Below are 9,422 nucleotides of genomic sequence, written 5' to 3'. Positions count from 1 at the left end.
CTTAGTTGAAAAGGTTCGGGCTCCCGAAAAGAAAGACGGGGACCCTTCTTACTTGAGGAACCACCATGAAACTTCCTCCTGAACATAATTCCCTTTTACTAAAATTTTTGAAGTTCAAGAGAAAAGTGAATGAATACCAACCATACCTTGTAGCAACTACTCCTACTAGTGCTTAGAGACTATATCACGCGCTAAAACTACTTGGGACCAGCTAAAATCAACCTTTCTAGCTCAAGAACAGGGTCGCCAAGGTAGCAAGAATACGCGAAAGATAAAGCACTAGATCAAAAACTAATTGGACCAATGGAGGAGTCACTTACCAAGGAGTAATTTCCCCCAAAACGGTTCGGAGAATGGTGCTTTGAGCAAGGAGATTGAAAATCACAGCCAAATGAGCAAGAACACGGGTTTGAGCTGCGAAACAATTTTTTCTGGAGGTGGAAGAAGAGGCTGGGAGCTGGAATGAGTGGAGGGGGTCCCTGTGGGCCCCACAAGCTTGCCCTCCGCCACCAAGGGGTGGCGGTGGCAGGGCTTGTGGCCCACTGGTCTGGCCCCCAGGCCAGCACTCAGGCCCAGTAATTTTCAAAAATTCCAGAAAAAATCATACTAAATTTTCAGGACCATCGGAGAACTTTTATTTTCGAGGTATTTTTCTCCGGGACGCTAAAACAGAAAATAGGAAAAGCTAAACTAATTCCATCATTTTTCTTCTAAGCAACAGAAAATGAAAGCTCAAAACAGAGGTATGTGACTCTTTGATTCATCCATTTCATGGTCATCGAAAGAAATCCGTCAATAGGATTGATCAAGTCCTCATGACAAAACCTTCTCGAATCTCAAGAGAGAACGGAGAATTTCCTAATAGCCACTAAGTCACCTCAATGGGGATATGTATCTCCCCAACAAGCAAATCATACTTCATCTTGACACGAGGAATAGGGCATTCAAAGCTCCCAATAAGAATCGATGAAGTCTTTTCGATTGCATTGATGCAATGTACTTGGTATCGTTTCTTCGGAAAGTGCACTGTGTGCTCATTACCGTTGACATGGAAAGTGACATTGCCTTTGTTGCAATCTATAACAGCCCCTGCAGTGTTTAAAAAGGGTCTTCCAAGGATGATATCCATGGCATCGTCCTCGGGAATATCCAAGATAACAAAGTCTGTTAAGATAGTGGTGTTAGCAACCACAACAGGCACATCCTCGCAAATGCCGATAGGGAAAGTAATTGATTTGTCAGCCATTTGCAGAGAAATTTCACTGGGTTTCAACTTATCCAATTCAAGTCTACGATAAAGAGACAGCGGCATAACACTAACACCGGCTCCAAGGTCACATAAGGCAGTTCTTACGTAGTTCCCTTTAATGGAGCAAGGTATAGTGGGCACTCCAGGATCACCAAGTTTCTTAGGAGTTCCGCCCTTGAAAGTGTAGTTGGCAAGCATGGTGGAGATCTCTAGATCTGGTATCTTCTGTTTATTAGTCACGATATATTTCATGTACTTGGCATACGGAGACATCTTGAGCATATCAGTTAACCGCATCTGCAGAAAGATGGGTCTTATCATCTCAACGAAGCGCTCAAAATCCTCATCATCCTTTTTCTTGGATGGCTTAGGAGGAAAGGGTATAGATCTATGAACCCATGGCTCCCTTTCTTTACCATGCTTCCTAGCAGTAAAGTCATTCTTATCGTATCTCTTAGGTTGTGGATTATCAGGATTAACCGTAGGTTCAATCTCCACATCCTCATCATTGCTAGGTTGAGCATTATTATGAACATCACTGTCCATATTGTCACCAGGTTCATGTTCATCACCAGATTGTGTTTCCGCATCACACGCAGAAATATCATCAGGTTCTTCAGGTGTGACAGTATTTGGTGAACTGGCATGTAGGTTTCTATCATCCTTCTTCTTCTCCTTAGGATGACTGGGTGTATGAGCATTGATTCCTTGAGAATCTTGATCAATTCTCTTAGGATGACCTTTAGGATACAAAGGTTCCTCAGTCATTTTGCCTCCTCTAGTAATGACTCTGACAGAGTTGTCATTTAATTCATTGCGTAGGTCATTCTGAGCTTTAAGTACTTGTTCTACCTGAGTAGTAATCATAGAGGCATGTTTACTCAGAAGCTTCAGATCATTGACATTTCTGTCTATACAAGAACTTAAATGGCTAAGCATACGAGTACTTTGTTCCAAATGTCTGCTAACATAATCATTGAAACTCTGTTGTTTGGCAACAAAGTTGTCAAATTCATCAAAGCATAGGCTAGCAGGTTTGTCAAAAGTAATATCACTCTCATCAAACCTACGCAGAGAATTCACTTCTACTACCTGTATCGGGTTATCGAGACCATGGATCTCTTCGATAGGTGGCAGGTTTTTGACATCTTCAGATCTAATGCCTTTCTCTTGCATAGATTTCTTGGCTTCTTGCATATCTTCGGGACTGAGGAATAGAAAACCTCTTTTCTTAGGAGTTGGCTTAGGAGGTGGTTCGGGAATAGTCCAAGCATTATCGTTGATCAAGATGTTATTCAGTAGGGTCTCAGCTTGTTCTACAGTTTGTTCCCTAAAAACACAACCGGTACAACTATCTAGGTGGTCTCTAGAGGCATCGGTAAGTCCGTTATAGAGGATATCAAGTATCTCGTTCTTCTTAAGAGGGTGATCAGGCAAAGCATTTTGTAGCTGGATGAGCCTCCCCTATGCTTGTGGGAGACTCTCTTCTTGGAGTTGAGCAAAGTTGTATATTTCCTGCAAGGCAGCTTGCTTCTTATGGGCAAGGAAATATTTCTCACAGAAGTAATAGACCATATCCTGGGGACTACTCACACATCCAGGAGCAAAAGAGGTGAACCAGGCTTTAGCGTCATCCTTTAGAGAGAAAGGAAACAGCTTAAGGATATAGTAGTGGCGAATCTTCTCCCCATTAGTGAAAAGGGTGGCTATATCGTGTAGTTTGGCAAGATGGGCTACGACCGTCTCAGACTCATAACCGTGAAAAGGATCAGATTCGACTAGAGAGATTATCTCAGGATCGACAGAGAATTCATAATCCTTATCGATGATAAAGATCTGTGAAGTGGTAAACTTCGGGTCGTATTTCATCCTAGCTTTCACAGATTTTTCCTTCCACTTGAGAAGTAATTTCTCAGCGTCATAGGCATCCTTACACGCAAGAAAATCCTCAGCTATCTCTCCCTCCATAACGTAACACTCAGGTATATCACGCAATTCATATCTAGGAGAGCTAGATCTAACAGGAGAAAAAGCAGGTTCTATCTCAATAGTATCGGCAGTTTCAGAAGCATCACGAGCATTGGCAGTAACTCTAGCAATATGAGCATCAAGGAACACCCCTAGTGGAACATCAGGCAAAGTAGCATCTCTAGCAATATCAAGCATAGCATCATCAGGCATAGCATCTCTAGCAGTATCAAGCATAGTATCATCAGGCATAGCATCTCTAGCAGTATCAGGCAAAGCAGTATCAAGCATAGTATCATCAGGAAAAGCAGTATCAAGCATAGCATCTCTAGCAGTAGCATCATAAGCATCATCAACCACAGGCGACATATCAAGATTTCTAGCAGGAGGTGATGTCGCAAACTTACTCATAACTGAAGGTGAATCAAGTGCAGAGCTAGATGGCAATTCCTTACCTCCACTCGTAGTTGAGGGCAAGACTTTGGTTTTTGGATCCTTTAGATTCTTCATAGTGATCAGCAGATATAAATCCCAAGTAACTCAGAGAATATAGCAATACCTCCCCGGCAATGGCGCTAGAAAAATGCTGACTGGCACTCTCTGGCAATAGCTAGACGAATGCTGGTTTTGTGACAACAAACCTTCCCTTGCAATGGCACCAGAAGAATGCTACTAGCAGTCCCAGCAATGAAACTAGAAGAATGTTGTTGACGGCCCACCAGCGCGTGGGTTCGCAACAGTTTTTGAGGGTAGAGTATTCGACCCAAACTTGTTGGTTAACCAGACAGGAAGTAAGAGAATACTCTCGAGTATTAGCAGCTAAATGCGTCAGATTCAACCACACCTGAAAGATTAGTATCTGCAAGCAAAGTAGTAACAGCAAAGTAGTATGATAACAACGGTGTCAAAAACGATCTGTTGACGGCACACTATTCCTAACGATTGTATCAATGGCGCCAAGTTGCCTCGTTGACGGAAATTGTTAGTTCCCGTCAACGACCAGTGAACCAAAATTGTAGCAGGTAGCAGCAGAGTAACGAGTAATAGTAGCGGCCAGGAACAGCAGTAGTGACAGCAGTAGCAAGTAGCAACAGTAGCAGCAGAGCAAGACAAGTAACAGCAGCAGCAACAGTAGTAACAGCAGCAGCAACAGTAGTAACAATAGTAGTAGGACAAACTCGTAGGCAATGGGTCGGTGATTTGTTTGGATGATATTCATCATGCAACAGTTATAACACGGAGAGATATGTGGCTAGCTCCCGTTCATCAATGTGATGTAGGCATGCATTCCGTGTGTCGGCATACGTGCTTAGGGAAAAGAACTTGCATGACATCTATTGTCCATCCCTTCCGTGGCAGCGGGGTCCAAAAGGAAACTACGGGATATTAAGGTTCTCCTTTTAATAAAGAACTGTACCAACGCATTAGCACTTGGTGAACACATGAACTCCTCAAACTATGGTCATCACCGGGAGTGGTTCCGGTTATTCTCACTCCGGGGCTGCCGGATCATAACACATAGTAGGTAACTACAACTTGCAAGATCGGATCTAAAACACACATATATTGGTGACAACATAATAACTTCAGATCTGAAATCATGGCACTCGGGCCCTAGTCACAAGCATTAAGCATGGCAAAGTAGTAGCAACATCAATCTCAGAACATAGTGGATACTAGGGATCAATCCCCATCAAAACTAACTCGATTACATGATATATCTCATCCTACTCATCACCGCCCAGCGAGCCTACGAATAGATTACTCACGAACGACGAAGAGCTTCATGGAATTGGAGAGGGAAGAAGGTTGATGATGACGATGGCGACAATTTCCCCTCTCCGGAGCCCAAAACGGACTCCAGATCTTCCCTCGAAATGAAGAACAGGTTGTGGCGGCGCCTCCGTATCGCAAACGCGACGAAATCTTCTCTTTTTATTTTTTCTGGGATGATAGTGAACTTATAGACCTGAGTTTGGGGGCGGCAGAGCTGTGTGGCCCCACAAGCTTGCCCACCACCACCAGGGGGTGGCGGAGGCAGGGCTTGTGGCCCACTGGCACACCCCCTCAGGTGGATCTTGGCGCAGGTATTTTTCATATTTTCGAAAAATGTTCCCCGTAGATTTTCAGGACATTTGGAGAACTTTGATTTCTGCACAAAAATAACACCAAGGCAATTCTGCTGAAAACAGCGTCAGTCGAGGTTAGTCCAATCAAATCATGCAAATTAGAGTCCAAAACAAGGGCAAAAGAGTTTGGAAAAGTAGATACGATGGAGACGTACCAGCGGGTAGGCGCAGGCGTCCCCCATCTTATGTGGGGGCAGCAAGTGCGTCCCTCCGGGATCATGCAGCCGCTTTCGTTGTGGCGATGGAGGGCGGCACCAGTGCTCGAGGCACGGGCGTTCGAAGGACCCGGGGTCGCTGAGAAGACCGTGGTCGAAGGGGACACGGTGTTATGCCCGACCCCCTCCGGTGATGCTGGCGCCGCCATTGTCAGGACACACCGAAGGTATGGCATTGGAGTTCGTTGTCAGGCTGCGCGGTCCTCCCCGCGGTCGTCTGCGCCTCCCACGCCTTTCGCTAGGGCAATGGAGGTCGACAAACCGCAGGGACTGTGGCTCCACGTGCACTGTTGCTGTAATGGCTTCGTGTACGCTGATGTTAAATATCCAACGCCATGCGTCATGTTCTTGAGGCACGGGTGGAAGACCTTCACGCGTGCCCATAACTTCATGGTAAGGCATGTTCTCTGCGTCAAGCCGGTGGAGGCCAACATGCTCTCCGTCAAGATCTACGGGCACTCAGGAGCTCATCTTGGCTGTTGCGAAGACAGCTCAAGTGACGCCGAGAGTTCCTCCTCGAGCGACAGTGACGAGGAGGACAGCGCTGACGAGAATGGCGATAGCGAGCCCCCAGCCGTCAAGTCGGAGTACGATTCCTTGGGCTCCAGCTAACCAGCTAACCACCGGTCACACCATCACCGTTAGCTCACACCCCTCCCCCTCCCGGCAAGGCGGTCTTGCCGGGGCTCCTTGGTCCGGATGCTGCCTCATCTTCCAGCTGGATCTCGGCAGGCCTTGTGGAGTTCGGCTTCGTCTTCACCACTAGTGGGTAGGTAGATCCTCGTCCATCTGGTCGTGGTGGGGTCAGGATGGGCTTCTGTTCGGTCCTCCCCTTGCCCTCTTTTTCTCCTCCATCCATTCCCTGAGAGAAGAGGGACAAGAAGGGCATTACGGGGCACTTATCTTTTTATAAAGCAAAAGGTTGTAGGCCTTGCTAAATTTTTACTAGTGGAAATGTAAGTTATTTTATCCATTTTGTATTGAAGAATGAATAAAATGAGCGCCATTCATATTTCTCTAGTACCGTCCCTCTGCCCTTCTATTTGCATTGTGTTGTATGTTCTTGACGTACAGGACCCCTTCCGGGTTGGCGCAAGATGCAAGTGTCGAAGGGGAGCAAGCCCCCTCGCAACGTACTAGCACCGTCCTCCGGCAAGGCCCCTTGTTGGTATCGGCGCGGTCCTTCCCAAGGCTGATAAGCGACAAGAGATGAAGGACGGCTCGTCCCAACAAGGGTTCCCGTCGTGCGGAGAGTTTCGTTGTACAAAACGAAAAAGTAGTGGCAAGGATTTCCTCAAGGGAAAGAACGGAACCAAGCTTAAGATAAGGTAGTTTAAACTTATCTCTTTAGGGGAGGCCCCCTTGAAGGTCTGATGGTTCGCCGTCCTTGCCTTTCCGTTGTCTCCTGTTTACCTAGAGGTCAAACACGGAGCAAAACAGAGGCTCCGTCCTCTTGAAGAGAGGGGAGACGCGATAACAAGGATCACAAGAACATCAAGCACTCTTAATAACGGGTAAACTAGGTAAGTAGTGACATCATAACACAAGTAAATGTGTAATGCACATGCAATGATGATATGATGAAATGCCTAGCTTTTATTTATGCACACGTTCTGTGCCTGCCTTTGTACAAAGGGTTACATGCAACTGCGGCAAAGCTTGTACAAAAGGTGGTTGCCGGGGACTGGGCCCGACAACCGCGCCTCACGGGTAGTATTTACGGAGATGCTCAATATTCCATGAGTTAAGCACTTTGATCCCATCCTAGATCTCCAGGCGGACTACGCCGGGTCTGGTGGCTTGTACTACCCAGTAAGGGCCTTCCCACTTTGGTGTCAACTTGTTGGAACCCTTGGGGACTGAACGCTCCTATGGACAAGGTCGCCTTCCTCAAAGCTCCGGGCGAGGACCTTGTGGCTATGATAGCGGAGTAGGACCTGTTGGTAGCGTGCAGCACACACAGCAGCCCGAAGACGATCTTCCTCGAGGAGCATGGCATCGTCATGCCGCGGCTGCTTTTGCTCCACTTCATCGTAGGCAAGCACTAGCGGTGACCCATATATGAGTTTCGTGAGGACAACTGCTTCTGCCCCACATACTAGGGAGAGGTGTATAGCCGGTAGCGCTATTCGGTAGCTCATCAATCCATCGCTTGCCGCATCTTCGCAGACTATCGAAAGTTCTTGTTATGAGTCCTCGCAACACTTTAGCATTCATCCTCTTGACTTGCATGTTGCTCCTTCTGTGTGCAACAGAGGCGAAGGAGACCTTGCTTCCAAGGCTTTGGACGTATTGCATGAATATGCGGCTTGTGAACTGGGTGCCGTTGTTAGTGATTACTCTGTTAGGTACTCCAAAGCGGCACACCAGTCCTTTCCTGAACTAGATAGCTGACTGCGCGGTCACCTTTCCCACTAGCTCCACCTCAGGTGCTTTCCTGAACTTGTCGATTGCTACGTACAAGAACTCGAAACCCCTGGCGGCGCGAGTGAAGGGGCCCAGGATATCGATCCCCCAGACCGAGAATGGCCAAGATAAAGGGATTGTCTGGAGGGCTTGCGCTGGCTGATGAATGTTCTTGGGATGGAACTAGCAGGCCTCACACTTGGTGACTAACTCAGTTGCATCTTGGAGGGTTGTGGGCCAATAGAAACCCTACCGGAAAGCTTTCCCGACAAGGGCCCTTGTTCCTATGTGTGACCCACGTATGCCTTTGTGAATCTCTCCCAATAGCTTTAGTCCTTCCTCCCCGCAAATGCACCTTAATTTCACACCGTTGGGTCTCCTTTTGTATAGAGTGTCATCAAGAAACTGATATATACTAGACTGACGGGCTACTTTTTCGGCTTCTTCTTGCTCTTTGGAAGTTCTCTTGTTTGAAGGAACGGGACAATACGATGCGCCCAAGGCAGATCCTGTGGCTCGACAGCAAGGACTAAAGGCATCTCCTCATTTGTGGGAGAGCTTACCTCTACCGCGAGAACTTGGGGTTCCGCAGGAGGGAGCGACTCACCACGCGAAATGAAATCGCCTCCGGCAACTTCTCTATTGGGTGCTTCGGGAAGCTCTAGTAAGAAATGTTTGTCGGAGTTTAGTTTTCTTATTTTTCTGGACATCGTTGAAGGGAATAATGACGGTCGAGTAAGGTGAAGGACAAAAACTCTTGGATCCAGAGGAAGTTTCTGCACGGCACACTTTGACACGTGATCGGCAATGCTGTTTTCAGCACATGGCAGATGTTCTGCGTGTAATCCGTCAAAGCGTTCCTCCAACTTCCTCACTTCCTCTACGTAAGCCTCCATCAACACACTATGAGAATCTTTATTGACGTGCTTCACCACGAGCTGAGAGTCTCCTCTGATGGCTAGCTTCTTGATTCCCAACTCCACCGCGATTCGAAGTCCTGCAAGCAGTCCTTCATATTCGGCGGTGTTGTTGGTACCTTCCTCCCTGGGGAAAATGCATTTGGACCACATATTTTAGGTGCTCTCCGGTGGGGGAGATGAGGAGCACACCTGCCCCGGCACCCTGGAGTGATAAGGCACCATCAAAATACATGATCCATTCCTTAGGTGCTTCCCTGTCGGGGTGAATGGTTTCTTGGACTTATTCATCTAGTCTTCGCATCCATTCGGCTATGAACTCTGCCAGTGATCTACTCTGAATGGTGGAAGCGCTTTCGTACTTCAACCCAAAACTTGATAGCTCCAGCGCCCTCTCGACTATCCTACCGGTGGCTTCGGGGTTCCTCGGGATGTGTTGCAGTAGAAAACGGGTGACAAGCATGATGTCATGGGCTTGGAAGTACTGGCGTAGCTTCCTCGAGTCCATCATGAGGACGAAGATTAGTTATTGCACTCC

This window comes from Hordeum vulgare, chromosome 2H (assembly GCF_904849725.1).
Source record: "Hordeum vulgare subsp. vulgare chromosome 2H, MorexV3_pseudomolecules_assembly, whole genome shotgun sequence".
NCBI lineage: Eukaryota > Viridiplantae > Streptophyta > Magnoliopsida > Poales > Poaceae > Hordeum > Hordeum vulgare.
The sequence above is the reverse complement of the archived record's forward strand: the minus strand, read 5'-3'. Positions refer to the sequence as shown.